At 35.5% G+C, this 18010-nt stretch overlaps 1 protein-coding gene across 3 annotated transcripts in view; it reads right to left on the bottom strand.

Moving 5' to 3' along the window:
- The window catches only part of LOC111048296 (serine/threonine-protein kinase minibrain), a 159875-nt gene that overhangs the window by 112139 nt on the left and 29726 nt on the right, over positions 1–18010 (bottom strand). The gene's annotated exons all lie outside the window — the stretch shown is intronic.

Here is an 18010-nt window from a genome sequence, read left to right as displayed (position 1 = left end):
TCGCGAAAAACCCTGTTTTTGACAACATTTTCTCCATTTTAGCCGCCATCTTGAATTGCATTTGATCAAAATTGTTCGTGTCAGATCCTTATATTGTGAGGACCTTAAGTTCCAAATTTCAAGTCATTCCGTTGAAGGGGAGATGAGATATCGTGTACACAGACGCACATACACTCATACACACACACACACACACACACACAGACCAATACCCAAAAACCACTTTTTTGGACTCAGGGGACCTTGAAACGTATAGAAATTGGGGTACCTTAATTTTTTTCGGAAAGCAATACTTTCCTTACCTATGGTAATGGGGCAAGGAAAGTAAAAACTAGTAGAAAGAAAAGAAATAACGTATGAGATGAACAAGCAGTACTGGTAAACGATAGATAGTTGTTACTATGGCCATAGAATCATGTATGTTACAGTGCACTCGTTTCCAAGTACAAGATTTGTCTTGACCTTGGGAACCGGACATTACGCTCTCAGATTATCAAGTAAATTCACATCTGGTTTAAGAATCTATATAATAATGACAACAACCTGATAATAAAAATTATCCATACAAATAGATTTACACCTGGTTTCAAAATCTATTAAATAACGACAACAATCTGGCAATAAAGATTATCCACACAATTATATTTCAATCATCTTTGAGTTTGAACAAACCCTACTGTTTCCATCTCATTCATCGCAGATCCTAATCCGAACATTCAACTCCTATAGTATTTAGGAGAAGGAATACAGTCGCTGGGATAGATTGACCGCAACAGCGAGGACTAAGGGAATATCCGGCTACACAATAATACATATCCGTCAGGCAGATGCATACGCTCAACTTCCTGATGCAGCCAACGGAGAGAGTGTGAGAGTGAGAGAGAGTTGAGGAAGTATGCAGCAATCCAACAGAGTGAGAGAGCGGGAGAGAGTTGAGGAAGTTTAGCAAGTCTAGACCCGGAGGCAGCCGCGGCTGGCAAAAACCATTTCCACTTAGGGTGTGTCTGGGCTGGGGGGGGGGAGTTTGCCGAACGGAGTGAAATCGTCTAGCTTCCTAGTAGGGTGAGAGGGGGAGGGGGTTGATAACATTGCGGGAAAAGGCTTTTCCTCATAGCGGGTGAATAAACGCTGCACTTCAAGACTCTCTCCTCCACATCTTCACACCCTCTCTCTCTCTCTCTCTCTCTCTCAATTCAAACTGATACCCATCCTTTCCCTCCTTATTTTATACAGTTTATCACCTAGTTATTCTCCTCAATTATTTTCAACTTCACTCCGGTCATTTCTTTTTAAAAACTCTCGAATTTGACATTGCTCTAATTCTAATACTACCCCATATTTTCCCCGCTCTTTTCATGCTGACTCTCTTTCACTCCTCCAACACTACCTCCTTACTATTTTCCCACTTTCTTTACTTTAAAACTCTTCCTTTCGTGTGCTCCATACTGATGTAATACTACGTAATACAGCTGTAACCGTATTCCAATTTTATTCCTCTCCTTTATGATGCACTATTTTCCTGATTCTCGCCTATTTCTTCTCTCTCTAACAATCAACCACTCCTTTCTCCTTGTTAACCTTTTTCATTCGTTCATAGTCTAATCTCTTATTCTTGAAACATTAATCGCTCTCTTCCACTGTTTTTCTAGTGTTTCCTTGACTCCTCTTTTTTCAACAGTCACTCTCTTCTTTCAACATGACATTCTCGATCGTTCTTGCCTTACTTTACACTCTTATTTCATCAGTATTTACCAAGTATGACTGAATCACTCGCTCTCTCTCTCTCTCTGTCTGTCTTTCTCTCACTCTCTATCTATTGTAACATACATGAATGATAAAGAACTCCAATAGCAACTCTTTCTCTCTTCAACTAGTCTTTTCTCAATAGTAAGCTTTTCCTTTATGAACTACTGATCCCTCCCTTATAAACAGAAAACCACTTTTCTCTCTTTGTACCCCCTTTCCCTTTCTCACTGAACATTCACTCACTCAATCACTCACTCTCTCTCTCTCTCTCTCTCTCTCTCTCTCTCATACACGTTTAACCAAAGCCTGTCCTCAATAGCTGACTCTTTACTTCATGAGTTCCTGATTCCTCCCTTATCTACATTCACCCAGTCTTCTCTCCATGTACACATTCGCTTTCCCCACATATTCTTCGAAATTTACTCTCTCAATCACTCTCTCACTCTAAATCTATCTCAATAGTAAACTCTTTTCTCATCTATCTCACTCTCGGCGCGGCTGTCTTGCGGTGGATCAGAGGTGGTGGACTCGGCTGGAATGTTAACTGAATCTTAACGTAAGTGTGTGTTGGTGTGTGTGTGTGTGTGTGTGTGTGTGTGTGTGTGTGGTGTGTGTGTGTGTGTGTGTGTGTGTGTGTGTGTCTATGTGTGTGTGTGTGTCTTTTCTTCCCTCCTTATCTATTCATTTCTTCTTCTTTCTATCGAAATGGTCTATGGATTTTGAACTGACTCTTATACCGTTTTCATTTTTCTCTTTTTTATTATTGTATTTTTTCCACTGACTAAAATTCGAAAGAAAAAAAATTTTTTTTCTCTTTCCTTCACTTGATATATGAAAGTATTATTATTATTATTGTAAAATTAGTTTGTTTTCATAGTCTTATAATGTTTGTTGAAGTACAGTGTTTTAGTTTTACTTAGAATTGTATTGGAGGGTTAAGTGTAAGAGAGGGCCGGCTGCGCCCTAACTTCGCCCTCCCAGGTTTTTTAATAAAGGCAGCAAATCAATCAATCAATCAATCTCTCCAACCAAAATCCATGCTCCATCGTACACTCTGATGTTGCCTCTCTTTTCAGTCACCCTTGTGCTCTCTCTTTGTTGCTCGGTTGCAGTGAATGGTAGGGGAGTGAGGGAGAAGGAAAGTGGGTTAGCAGGTGAGCAGGCAGGCAGGCAGGCGGCAGCCAACAAGTCTGGTCGTCTGCCTACGCAATCGCATAGTCACCCCTTCCACCACACCACTGCACCGCACCAACCCACCCAACACTACGGTTTCCCTTTTTAGAGTACAGCAGCAGCAAGAGGAAGAGCTCAAAGTAATGCAGGAAGAAGATGAAAAATAAGAAAATGTACAATGAGAAGAAGAAAAGTAAGAAGAAGAAGAAGAAGAAGAAGAAGAAGAAGAAGAAGAAGAAGAAGAAGAAAGAAGAGGAAGAAGAAGAAGAAGAAGGAGGAGGAGAAGAAGAAAAAGAAGAAGAAGAAGAAGAAGAAGAAGAAGAAGAAGAAGAAGAAGAAAAAGAAGAGGAAGAAAAATAAGAATTAGAAAAGGGAATATAGGAAGGGAAAAATGTGTGCACAAGAGGTTAGAGGGGAAGAGACGTGTTGAATAAGATGAGAGTGACAACAAGAAAGAAAACAAGACGACGTGACTAAAAAGAAAAGGAGAAAATTAAGAATGCAAAATACAAACAATAATCAAGTTCAAGAAGGCAAAAGGAGTACAATGGAAGAGGAATTAGATTGAGAACAAAAATTACGATAATAGAAGAGAGGAGAAATTGAGAAGCAGGAGCAGACGAAGGAAATATTTATAAAACTGAATGAAAGGGAAAATTTACACGGTGTAGGATTAGAAGAATAGATTCATTGAACAAATTGAAATAGGATGATATTGAAAAATAAATGGGTGGAGCGGTAAATGAGTAATGAGCTGCAGAGAAAATGAGAAAAGAGAAATGAATGAATAAGAAGAGAACAGGAAAATGATAAGAACAGCCAGAAGAGACAGGACATGGAAAGAAATGGATAAAGATGAGAAGCAGCATGTATATTATATAGGATATAAAAGAACAGCCGGAAGAGACAGGACATGGAAAGAAATGGATAAAGATGAGAAGCAGCATGTATATTATATAGGATATAAAAGAACAGCCGGAAGAGACAGGACATGGAAAGAAATGGATAAAGATGAGAAGCAGCATGTATATTATATAGGATATAAAATATGAAAAAAGAAAACACAAGAAGCATAAAATTGTACAAGAATCATGGAGAGTAAACATAACCTAGTATTGGACAATTTCTATCTAAATTTCGGAAATGAACAGATTTGGGCTTTGAGCCTGTTGTTCCTTTTCCAATCATTCATGATTGAGAATGATATTGCATGTATCAATGTATAAAATAAATAAATAATAACGATGACGATATGATCGTGGAAGAAAATTCGGAGGAGAAAAAATGAGGATGCAAGTCCGTAAAGCACATGGATATTGAAAAGGTGAAGGACGAATCAAGAGCATGATGGGGGGGGGTTGGTAGGGTCTGGTCCCGTTTTCGACCAGCCGGTTTCCGATCATATGGTCCGTCTGATGACGATGAGGTGGTGGTGAAGAAGAAGGAGGATTAGGAGGAGAAGGAGTAGAAGAGGATAGGTGGGGGTGTGATGGCCAACATAGCTTTCCACAAGAGGGCGTTCACCTCATAACAAACGTCTCGGAAACCACAGTTACAACCTCTCTCTCCATTTTACACTCCCTTAACTCCCCAATACAATTCAAGGGAAATCAACAATAATTTATCTTCATTTATTTACAATGCGAATGACACAAATGTAATAACATTGGTAGATAAAAAATAAGGTAGTCCTTAAAAAGTTCTCAGTCCAATTAAATTATCAGACCACCAAAAAACGTGATTATCAACTTTCATGGAATGCATATTGTTTGGAATACACAAACAAGAACATAACCAGAACTGAATAATTATATTATATAATATTCTGTTCTTTCCGTGCATAATATGAATGTGAAAAAATATGATATAATTCCATTGTAGTATATTGTTTTACACTATTTATATTTAAAAACTGTGAAAAATATTACGAAGAAAAATTTCAAGTCACATGGGTTTGATGAAACTGTGCATGATACAATATAATTCATATATACAATATAAGTTGTCAACGATAATAAATAAAAGGCGATCGAGGTAAACTACTATCAAGCTATGTTCAACTTATAATATTGAAAGAAACGTCCGCAAAATAAACTTAATGTTCAAAATAGTCTCTATTTCTAAGTACTACACAAAAAATATGAATGTAAAATACTCCCGATATATATGGTATAATTAATATAGGGTATCTTCTAGGCCTATTCAACATTTTTTTTAAAAAAGATAACAGACATAATATCAAACATGATAGACAAGGGACTTTTTCTCAAGAGACCTCCCAGCTCCCACCAACAAAAATCCATAGGAATTCATATTATTATAATATTACAAAATAATTTGTAGAGTAGTATTTGCTAGTATTCATATTCACATTCCTTACAAAAGCATATTATCGTTCGATTATTACAGTATATTGAAATAATTTTCTGTTATAGTTTTCTGAAATAAATGCATACAATTCTGTGTTGGTAAATACTGAAATGCATCGTGAGGAGACCAACAACACGGATCTAGCAGGCAGGCAGGCAGGCAATGCACAGCCGACGCGGTCGAGGAAAAACTTTAGAACGCGGAAGGGGGTGCTGGTTCCCCCTCCACGAAATACGCCCCCCCCTACAATAGATGGTCCACGGATGGAGGGGAACCACGACACAGTAGGGGAACATGGTGAGGAGGAGAGTTGGGAGAAATGTAAAAGAGGAGCAGAGCAGGGTTAGGAGGACGAGGAGGGTCTGGATGTATTGATCGGCTCAGACTGTGAGGACGACGGTGATAACTCCACTGAGTTGCAGGTGGTGCTGTGGTCCCCCCTCTCATACAAACACTCCCCCCACCACCCAACAGCTGGGGGGAACCGTCGAGACGATGTGATGGGCTTAAAAATGGGGCGCCCATGAGAAGGCATAGAATAAGAGGAAAAAGAAGAGGCGGAAGAAAAATAGTGAAGGGGGAACTGACGAGTGCATGGAGAAGAGAAATGAGGAAGAGAATAGCAATAGCAGTAATAAGGGGAAAAGAATAACAATTAGAGAGACGCGTAGAAAAAGAGTAATGATAAAGAGCTAAAAATAGAAAGGATTGTAACAAGCAGGAACTGAGTAGAGAGGAGAATGAAAAAAAAGATAAATAATGAATGAAATTGAAGAGAAAAAGAAATTTATTTGATCATAACTAATACTCTACTGGAGGAATTACACCTTAAATATACTATATTACTGTAATAAATATTCCTACTTCCATTTAATAGGTAGTCCAAAAGTAGTTGTTTTTGTGTCACTTTTTAATCAAATTGAAGGGAGAAAGATCGTGACAAATATAACACTGAGATGAGTGTTGTCGGAGGAAAATTATGGTAAAAGGGAAGAAATAGTTAATGAAGATAGAATTGACGAGAAGAGGGGGGAAAGTAAGGAACAGATAGGAAGTAACGAGAATGAGAACGTGAAGGTGACGTAAATATGAGAGCCTGGAAAAAAGAGAAAAAGGAAGAGTAGACCGAAGGTATAAAAGTAATAGGAAATGTGATGGAGAAAAGAAGAGAAATATATGAGGAAAGAAGAAGAGAAGCAGAGGATAGAAACAGTCAAAAGAAAATGGACACAGGAGAAGAATGAAAAAAGAAGATGAAGAGACAAGAGTATGAATAAAAATAGAATATTGATAAGGGATGAATATGAAAAAATGAGCAAAGAATAAGAAGATATGATCATCGCCTGTAGGGGGGGAGTGAGGAAGAGGGTGCTGTGATGAAAGGAAAGGAGCATCCTCTCTCTACAGAGAGCATTCCTCCTCACTCTTTCCAACTCGCGACACTACTTCAAATAATCTCCTACTTCTCTAAAATTCTACTCTCCTATTTTCTCTCAAACTCACTCTCCCACTTCCTATTAAACCCTTTAATTTGCTGGTTGTTTTTCATATCATTTCATGGTTGTTTTGAATACGTAGGCACCTTCACGCACTTTTGACTCACCACAAAATAGAGAACTAATGGTAGAAAAATAATTATGTGACCTAGAGACCTAGAGGATAATATTGAGAAGTTGGACGAAATTCAGTTTGAATTTATTTCATATTTTCTAAATGTATAAATTCAGGGCTACTTTCTTGTATTTATAAAATATAATTATAGTACCCTTTCAAATTAATAAAATAATAAAACAGTAATACAAATTGTAACGTAACTACAAGTTTCGGTGATCACACCATGATGACGTTATCGTCAGGTTGTATTATTGTTTTATCATTTTATTAATTTTGAAGGGTACTATAATTCTATTTTATAAATTTATTTCAATTAATAAAATGGTTTCAATAATCTAATGAGATGTGAATCAAATGATGCAGTGTTATGTTGAGAAATAATGGAAGTTTCGGGTTATTGAAATTGATTAATGTGTGCGGAAAACTAATATGAAAAAAATGGTTTAAAAAATATTTGTAAATGAATTTGAATAAACGTACCAAAATTATCAGGTTTTGACTGAACTACAAAAATCTTATTATGAAACTGATGACAGAAATTTGAGTTTGATGTTTGCTTTTTTCAAACTTTTCTGGGTCAAGATTTGGGTCTCTGAGTCTGTGACCAGAATATATGTGCGAGAAAAATACTTGAGTGGAGTTTTCAACTTACGTAAGCACTGTTAATGTTGGATGAAATTGGTTGAAAATCGTCATACCTGTAAAAGGTAAAAAATAAAAAGATAAGTATAAGAATTTTATGTATTTGTATGACAAAAATAAATATGATTAATTAATTACAGGATTATTTTATTATTATGAAAGAGGCATTTAGGAAAGAGATGTTATTTATAAAGATACTTTTTCTTCTTGAATAATAAAACTAATTACCAATTCCAAAAATAGTACTTTGTAACTATAACAAAAATAGGCAATCAACTATTCGGATAGTATATATTTCGTTCCACTATAATTTTCTTCTACATGAATGACATAAGAAACTTAAAGCTTTCAAACAAAATGACAAACTATAAAGCTAATAGCTAACAGACACCACCACCGATATACAGTGAAAAATCATCATTAATCCATATCAAAAATCTAGGTAGCATAAATTCGACTAAAAAAATTATACAATTTATTGTTCTCCCTTTGTCTTCTAAGGATTGAAATGAATTAAACACATGTGTTTGAATCTCTCACAGAAGAGATCTGTACAATTTTTTAATAATTAGTTACATTAATTCTCATATATTCTTCAAAGACAGAAGAGTCATTGTTGTGAGCTATATTTAAGCCTGAGAAACAGCCTGTCAGAAGAGATCTGTGACATGTGGGTAGTACCAATCCAAGTACATTACAGGAAAAACTGCTAGAAAATGTGAAGGTGTTTCAATGATAAGCCAGTGTTGGGACCAGGAACAGCGTCTGCCATTTTCTCAACAGGGTTCTGATACACGTGAAATGTGTCCAGATAAGCAGAGAATAGCTGCAGATAAGAAGACTGTCGACACATGAACTGAGAGATCTAGGAGGCAGTGAGAGAATAAAAAGCGAAAGCGAACGCGTCAGGGGAGTGCGACTTGACACAGTTTGCAGCGTCAGCTATTTTTCGGGGATTATAGACGGTGTTAGCACGGTTGCCTACAATATATCTATCGAAAATCAAGGTTTCCAATGATACGGGTATGGAAATCGAGAAAATTGAATAAAGAGGAATTATTATGACATGCTTTTGCGATGAAGCAAGGATGAAACAAGAAAAAAGAATTATATTTAGAGGGAAATCTACAAACATCTCACCAGCCATAAATTGGAAATAATTGAGAATTCTAAAGAGAATGTAGAATTTTAGACGAGTAGATATTGTACCAGCTTTTTAATGATGCAAGATGAAAAAATGAAATAACGACTTCAAACAAATAGAAGATTGATGAAAAGCCTTTTCAATGAGGGAAAAGAGGAAATATGTACTAAAAACGTGGTAGAATAATGGATAAATAGTTCAAATTTGTAAGTGAAATTTGGAAAACCTACAACTGAAATTACTAGAAGAACAACTGGATTAGTTGATAAATTTAATACTTAATTGTAATTAATCAACTATATCAATCCGCTATTTCGGATACAAGTATCATAGAACCTTTTTATCGATGCCATCTTTCTTTTTTAAAAAAGCCTGTAGAATGATGTATAATACAATGGGTGTTTACATTTAAAATATTCTAGTTACAACGCCTAAGTCACCCCCTTATGAGGGGCTGAAATTCAGTTGTACGTCAAATCCAGAAAATTAATATTGCACTAATCAATTCAGAAAATCAATACTGTACTAATCACATCATTGAAAATTACTAATAATGCACGTAATTACTATTGAAAGTGATCATAAAGTGTGTATGGAAATTGACACTTTTCAACACTACTAACCCAGTGACAGATAAACAAATGTTTCTATTTTTAGCAAACAGTGAAACAAATGTTGCAAAAAATTCGGAAAATTTGGCCTTGAGTTGGTGCATTGCGTTGCATAATAAAGTGAGATTCCCTTTGAAGAGTCATCACTCGTAATATATAACATCACTGCTACTCATTCAACCAATACTGAAAGTTCAGAGTGAATTTGACGATAGTGAACGACAACACGCATCACATCTGCTGTTTACTGATTTCAAATTATTATTTTGTATGAGTGCAATTGCATCGGCGGTACAACAATAGTTGTTTACAATGCACTTATGACAACAATTGTTGTTTTGCTCTTATTCAAACGCTTCTATTGCGTGTTATCGCTAATTGTTTATATTTGGAGAAATTTGTAGAGTTTGGTTGATTTTGTAAATTTGACTTTGTCAATTTTATTATAATGATAAAACCAGAATGTCCGAGGTCAACCATCATGAAATAACACATGAACAGGAATCAATTCTGAGAATGTGATTGCTGGATGTGGAAAACAAAAATTCCAATATGGAAAAGCAGAATTTTCCACATCTAATCTAAACCAAATTTTGTTTGGAGCTGAGAATGACCCTCTTACAAAGGAGAATTAAATTAAATTCTCACTCTTTTGTAAATTATCACATTCTGGTCCTCGACGTTACTGAATGAGTCCTGTAGACTTGAATCGTTGAAACAGTCACGCAAATATTTATGACTTGAAACTTCTATTCGGCTGTATATACAACCAGTTTGTCAACTAGATTTCACACCGTTAACTTGCTTCACCCAACAAATTATCGCGATAATTACTTGGAAGACACAACTCACTTCACTAAAATACAGAATGCGTCAAGTCCACTTGAAAATGTGCAATAATTATTCGACTGGAAGCAGTTCAAGGATCTATGAAAACGCAAAGGATTATAGAGAAGCGACAAAACTGACATAGATAAGGCTACAAACAGAAGCGAATACCAAACTTCTTAATTTATTCTGACAGCATTACATGAAATGAGTAAGAAAAAACCCCTATTAGCAAACAGAGTTTCCGAAGGCCGTATAATATGAATGCAATTTACTAATCAATTATATTTCAAATCCACAAATTACAACATAAATCACTGCAACTCATTTCAGTAGTGTAAGAAATAAATGAATACACCACCTACTCAATGACAAGTATTAACAAAGTTGTAGGTAGTTGAAAGGAATGAGCGGTTATGATGTACGGCAAGTCTAACTGACCAAGGACGATGGCACAGGCAAAAGGAGTTGATGAGAGAGAAGAGTTAAAGAGAGAGCGAAAGTGAGAGAGAAGACGAGTCTGATGACTTCCTAGTTGGGCATTTTCCAACGACTGTAGCCCGATTTATTATTAATAAAATCCGAGCAGAAGCGAGTGCCAGCCAAGAAATAGGCAGAGACAGAGCAGTAATTTCTATAAACGGCCTGTTTGAAACTATTACGAGATGTTCACTGATTCACACCGACCGTTTTAAACTGCTGTTTTCAATGCAATAATGAGACAGAAAAGAGTGGGAACTTTTACAGGAAACTGAGAAAGAAGAGATGTAGACACCTCTTCATGGCCGATAATTTTTTTTTTCATCCATTTTAGAATGGTGAAGTGATTTGGTGGACACGTTTCATTGCTTGTATCTCTAAAACATTTTCACTAATTGATTCAATTCATGTATCTGAGAATTGATCCATTTTACTATGTCATCTTTAATAAGTTACTGACTAACTTCAAACCAGTAACATACTAGAGAACATGTATTTTCACATCTAATTTCAGACTTAAACCGAATAACTTCACTTAGGTTTTTAGTACACAGGTGACATTTTCAGTTTGATTGAAATTTATCAATCAATTAATATTGAAATCTTAATTTAAAATTGTAAGATTGAAATGACGTCATAAATCAATGCAGCCAAAAATCAGGAGAGAAGAGGGAACAGAAAAGACTTGATCAAGATTTCTATCTTAATATCAAGGAATAAATAGATGAAAAATTCATTTTTATACGTTTTAGAATTAGATCTATCTCGTTTTCATAATGTATCAGCTCATGATCGTCCATGTGTTGAAAAATTATCAAAATCTGTTGAAAAATACAGGACCTCCAATAATTACATCTATGAAAGCTTCAACAAACTTGATGCATACTACAACAAACACAGTACTAAAATTTTAATAATATGAAGTCAAAGCCAAAAACCTTAATAAATGACGTCATTACTACTCAAGAAGAGTAAGAGGAATTAAAAAAAGAAACATCAAAACACAGAAAGAAAGTAAAGTTGAAATTTCGTACATCATGCTAACAACGTGATTTAATAATTTTGTTGGTGTTTTTCGAGTTCAAAAAACAATTGGGTAATTAAAAAGTAATATTTTCATTCAATTTTCGCCAGAAAATCTCGTGGGTGGATATTATTTCAATGGAAGTGCCTCCTCTCTCATTCCCATGTGCTGAAATGCTTATGAATGAATTTGTTTGGAAACCTCTCATGAATAATAGTCTATCTCAATTTTCCTCATGTTTGAAAATTTTATAAACACACCTTATTCAGAGATCGTTGCATACTTTTTCAAGACAATAACAATTTCAATCCAAATTTCAATGTCTGTTTTCAAATTTTCTGTCTTCAATATTTGCCCTCACTTGAAAAATATACTTTCACTAGACTTATTGATCCAAAAAATCTGTATAAATAGAATCTATAATCTGTATAAATAAAATCTATATGTGGAACTTCCAGAATTCGTTCATTATGTAACCAAGAATTGTCAACGAATCAAGTGATTTAAGTCAAGTGTACTTGAATTTCATTACCTCTTATTACAATATTACTATTTAAGTTTTTGTTCGCCGTATTCTTGTTCTAGTCTATGATAAAATATACAAATGATATAATATATAAATGACAATGTAAGACAACTGAGTTATCAATCTTCAACTCAATGACAATATATTATAATCTGACATAGAATGAATTATATTTGCCCAATGGCTCCAATCAAGAGACTGATGATCCAACACAAATGATAAAGAATTGATCACTAAAGTGATTCAAATTGAAATTTACAGAAGTTCTACAGTAAGATCAAACTCAAAACCCTCATGCTCTTGTCCAAGATGTTGAGGCGTTATACATTATTTGAGTGTGGAAAAAGTGTGAAAAGCCGACCACAAGAATTTCCGTAGAGATCATCGACAACCTCTTACATTCCCCGTGACACCCTACTTCCTCCAATCATCATCATCAACATGATATCACCACCTCCATCATCATCATCATCATTATCAGCACCACTAACACTATCACACGATGATGACGATGATGACCACCATGAAAACAAACATCATCATCATCATCATGAAGGCGGTGGATTGACGGCAGTGAGTGGTGGTGTTGCTACAAGCAATGTTTGTGTGATTGGTAGCAATGTGGCGGAAATGGATGGCAGAAAGGTGGCTGGCTATCTAATGAGAATGGATGGCCCGTCCGACAGGTTTAATGGTCTGATAATTATGATTGACAGTACGCTTCGATTCACGGCCTTCGATTCTTCTCACCCGCACCTACCCCATTCATAAACTACCCTCTTCAACACACACTCACTATCTCTCAATCTGCCTCACTCTCACGTCTCTCGTACTATATCTCTTTTTCTTTCTGAAGCACTCACTCTCTCTCACTCTCTTTGTTTCATTCAATCCCACTCTAAAATCTGTAGCTGATTTTCTCTCTTTCTCTCCCAACCATAAGCCAGACTGCTGTCAGAGTCATGAACACACAGACACAGTGGAAACTACTTTGGGGATGGAAGAGATTAGTGCACACATCACAGCACTCATCTTTTTCTCTTCCACTTTCAAAACGAATTCCATTACAAAAATGTTTTTGTTCAATTTATTCACAAATAATGTAGTTGTGAAGGTTGGTTGATTCATCCTTATGATTATCCTTATCACTATGATTGTCATCCTTGATGACTTATTTATTTATCAAATGCTGTAGACGAAAGGATTTGGGCTGAGCCTATTTTCCCGAAAATTATGTGATTGGTATTTGATTTTCTCTTTGGACTTTGCAGTATATTTTGTACTTTCAATATTTTGTGATGTCTAATTGTAGAATAACCACTTATTTTCCAAATCAATGAATTCAATATAAATTTTTTTCTGAGATTGAGGCCCACTTATATAATCTAATATAACATTCATTTTTTGACACCGATTTAGACATGCCTATGTCTATCCTAAATGAAACTATATTATGAACAGATTTCATTTTCTGATAGGCATTTTTCAATAATTTCAAACTGACCAAAATAGCCTATAAACGATTTACAATATTATATAGAACGTTTTTTTGCACTTTTCAAACTCTATTTAAAAAATTACACTGTATTTAAATTTTATTTATGTAACAAAGAAAACTGATGTGAAGACATTAGTAGATAAAATACTAAGGCAAACTTTGAGTTATTTTCCCTTCCAAATTTAGGTGATGACACAGTTCAAAAAGTAGGTTAGGCTTCCTTCACTTGTTCATAATATAATGGTTAGGAAAATTATTATTCATTATTATTTATGTATTTTATGGACTAAGATTGAATTATTAAAATTGACTAAATTCAAACGACTAACGATTGAGGCATCCTATTTGTTAGGTTATTTGAAGACAAATAAATATCATTTTATAAAGCTGTTCATTAAACTTGATTTCTGGCTCTGTTTGTATTCTTGTTTTTTGTTTAGAAATAAATTTAATAATATCAAACTATTATCGTATAAGAGCTTGCATATGAGTAATGTTACTTTTTGTAATTTGTAATAAATAAATAAATGTCAAGGAAAATCGATCGTACTCGCATTACACTATCAGAGAGGAGAATTTTGTATCAACAATAACTTTGTATCTAAGATACTACAAACATTTCCTCTTACCAGTTCCAATCACACCCTCTCTCTTTCTCTCTAAAACACTATCTCTTTCTGTTACTCTCTCTCTCTCTCTCTCTCTCTCTCTCTCTCTCTCTCTCTCTCTCTCTCTCTCTCTCTCTCTCTCTCTCTCTCTAACACAATAGAAACCATGTTCTTTCTCAGTCAGTACCAGCCGCCGCTTGATTAGCGCAGCTATAGTGACTAGTTTCATTGTCAGCATTTCTTACAAATAACACAAATACTGCCCATGCACACAATGCTGACAGTTTCAAGTGAATCTCATTGCTGCAGCTGTGTGATAGCGCCATGAGTGGCCAGAGATTAGGCGCGCGTCTCTTATCTCGGCGCTTGATAACAGAATTCGGTCATTGTCTAGTCTCCAGTCTCTCGACGCACTGGCACAATCTACAATCAACGCAACGCACTGCCTTTTCAATAACTCTCACAATCACTCTCTCTCTCTCTCTCTCTCAAACACTCTCTTCTCTTTTCTCCTGTGTCGCTCCCTTCCTCACCCCTTGTATCTTTCCCTTGTTCAGTCCTTCTCTCTTGTTATGTATCACACATTCTATTTCCCAAATATAGATTCCTCTCATTCTGTCTGGATTTCTGCCTCTCTTCTCTTTCTTCTTTTCTACTCGTATGTCTCTTCTTTTCTCCCTATCTCACTCTCTTACCTTTTTTCAATTGAAATTGTATTTTTCAGTGAGATTTTCATTTTTTATTCGTAATTTCAACTCAATTTTCATAGTTTCAACTTTTAATTTTATTTTTCAAATTAAGTGAGATTTCTAGAAAAATTTTTGTTTTAATTCTTTTAGATTCATTTTTTCATTGTAATCGTATTTCTCAGTAAAGTTTCTATTTTGTTATTTATTAATTTGTGATCGAATGCAATTTTTCTTATGTAAAAAGTTTTGTGGCAGAAAGGATCTGGAGCCCTAACTCCGCCCTTACTCAAGGCATATAATCAATCAATCAATCATCAAGCATCTTTTCCGACTATCACTATTCAAAACGCATTTCCAAAACCCAATCTGAAAGCAAAATTTTCTTGAAAATAACTACGGTAACTTTCATTTTTTTACAGAGCTGACACTCACTTGGTTATTTCAGATTGTGAAGGACTTATCACTTGATTATGATATTCATTTATCAATACAATATTATATTATTCATTATAAAATTATATGAGTTCCTAGTATCAAGTGAAAGAGCTACAATAACTTCCGATTATAATATACTGAATTTTCTAAGCAAAAATAAAACTTGAACATAAATATAGAATAATGATATGGTACGGTTATCCGAATAGATTGATTCATTCAATGAGTAGCAAAGAAAGGTTTGAGAAGATTGTCTCTCTTTTTATATTTTCTCTCTATGACAGAGTGCTGTCTCCCATATACTTGATATTGTATTGGAAACAAATAAATTCAATCATTCAAATTGAAAGAATTGAAAATATTCCCATTACGGTCTGAAACCAAACTAGATACGGGATGAAATCTCAAATACGTTCAAGTGAAATTCATCACATTTTCCAACACAATTGAATCACACATTTTTCTCTTGAATACTTCAATGGTTATTTGAATAGTTTGGCATTCATTGAAGCAGTTGCAAAAGAAGGTTGAAGAGGTATGCTGAGATTGGGGTAGGTGGCGCGATATTTGAACAGACTATGGACGGATTCACTACATAATGTCAGCATTGCTTGAATTAGAAGCTGGAAGGAATGCTGACTGTTTAAAATGAATCTAACTACAGGCTGGCTGAATAATTTCTGGCTTTGTTCAGAGTGGGAGTGAGAGAAAGGTCGAGATTTGGGAATGCTTAATGCAACACATTTCTTCTCTTTAACTCAAGTAGTCCGAACTCCTCATAAGTTCCAACTCAACTTATTCAATGAGCTCTTCTTTCGGTTCTCTTTTTCTTCGAACATCCTCTACTTCGTTCAAGTCACTTTATTTCCTTCTTTGAAATCATTCTTCTTTTCTTGCATCATCCTCTTCGCCGCCAAGTCACGTTATTCTCTTATATCAAATATTTATTCCACTTCTTAAATCACTCTCTTCTTTGCCCAGTAATTTTTGTTTATCCTTCTTCTTCTATCAATCCCTGCTTTGTCCTAGTCACATTTTTCTCTTCTATTTACCTCTTTCTTCAGCTTCCTTCCTTTCCCATTTTCGATCACACTCTTCTACAGTCAAATAACCTGCAACACATTATTCTTCTCCTCCATTCTTGTTGAATATTCTTTTTCTCCCGATTTTGTCGCAATTTCTGTAAATCCCCGAATCATCATTTTACTTCCACTGATATCTTCCATTTCCCAGAAAAATCTCCTCTCATCTCCCATCTCCACATGATCACTTCCTTCTTTTCCAACTCAGAACCTGTTTTCAGACCGAGAATTTTCCTTTCGTTTCCATCCTTTCTATTCTTCCCCATCCTTTTCTTTTGATTTCAAGCTGAAATTTATATGAATCTACAGTTAATGTATCCTGATCAGTCACTTATATCTCGCCTCAAAAGCAGTCGTTACATGTCAGAGGGCCTGAAATTGATCAGATGGGACCTGAAAACTCTGACACGAGACCTGAGCCTGTCAGGTCACTCGATATTATTTTTTATATAATTATCTTCCTTCTGTAATTTTCTGTCTCTTTTCACATTTCAGTCCTGAAAATTAATTTTTCATAGATTGAAACAATTCTCAAAATAAAAACTAACATCGAGAACTGAAAATTGAATAAATTCTATTTTGATGAGACTAGACCTCAATAAACACGAGAAATGTTATAATACTAGGGGGAACTTCATGTCTAGACACATGAAACAGAGCATTCTGAAGAAAATAATTTGAAAGGCTTGCATAATCGAGGAACAAGAAATTCCATAAAAAAGAAGAAATAAAGGACAACGAGTAAGTGGTCGGAGTGGAGGACGAGAAAGAATTCAAGGAGGAAAAGAAGGAAACGAAGAAGGGAAACTAGAGAAGAGGAGGAGGAAACACGCGAGAAAAGAAAAATGGAACACAAGATAAAAGAAAGCAGAGCATATAATAAACAGGGGAGAGAAAGGAGAACAACAGCAGCCGCTGGAGGAGGACTGGGAATAGGAGGAAGAGGAGCAGCAGGACGAATTAGGACGAAGGAGAACATAGGAAAGAAAACGAAGAGAAAGAGGAAAAGATTGAGCAGGACAGAGTCGTGTGGAATGAGTCTAGATGAAAAAAAAATAAATAAAAAGGAGAGGAAGGAGGGCAAGGAGGATGAAAATACATATGAGTATAGAACGGATGACAAAAATAATGAGATGCAGTAGGTGAAGAGAAGTATAAGTAAACATGGAGGAAAAGAGGATGAGAAGGGAGGAGGAGCTGATAGGATGGAGAAAAATAAGATAGGGGAGGAGAAGGAGGAGGAATAGATAAAGGTGTAGTAGGAGGAGGAATGAACGAGAAGAAGCATAAAGAGGAAGAGGAATATGAAAGGTAACGAAGAAACTAAGGAAAACAAATAAAAGTAGTAAAATCATACACGTATAAGATAGGCGAAAAATGAGAAGAAGCGTCAAGAGAAGTGAAAAAGAATGAGAAGAAGTGACCGAGGGTAGGGTCTCGTCTCCACAATGGAATTTCAATTACCACGGACCACGACAAGAGGGGTATGCTCGCAATTTTGGCTGCCGGCTGGCCGGGGGGGGGAAGGTGGTGGGAGGGC

Source organism: Nilaparvata lugens, chromosome 11, assembly GCF_014356525.2.
Source record: "Nilaparvata lugens isolate BPH chromosome 11, ASM1435652v1, whole genome shotgun sequence".
Taxonomy (NCBI): domain Eukaryota; kingdom Metazoa; phylum Arthropoda; class Insecta; order Hemiptera; family Delphacidae; genus Nilaparvata; species Nilaparvata lugens.
The sequence above is the reverse complement of the archived record's forward strand: the minus strand, read 5'-3'. Positions and strand labels throughout refer to the sequence as shown.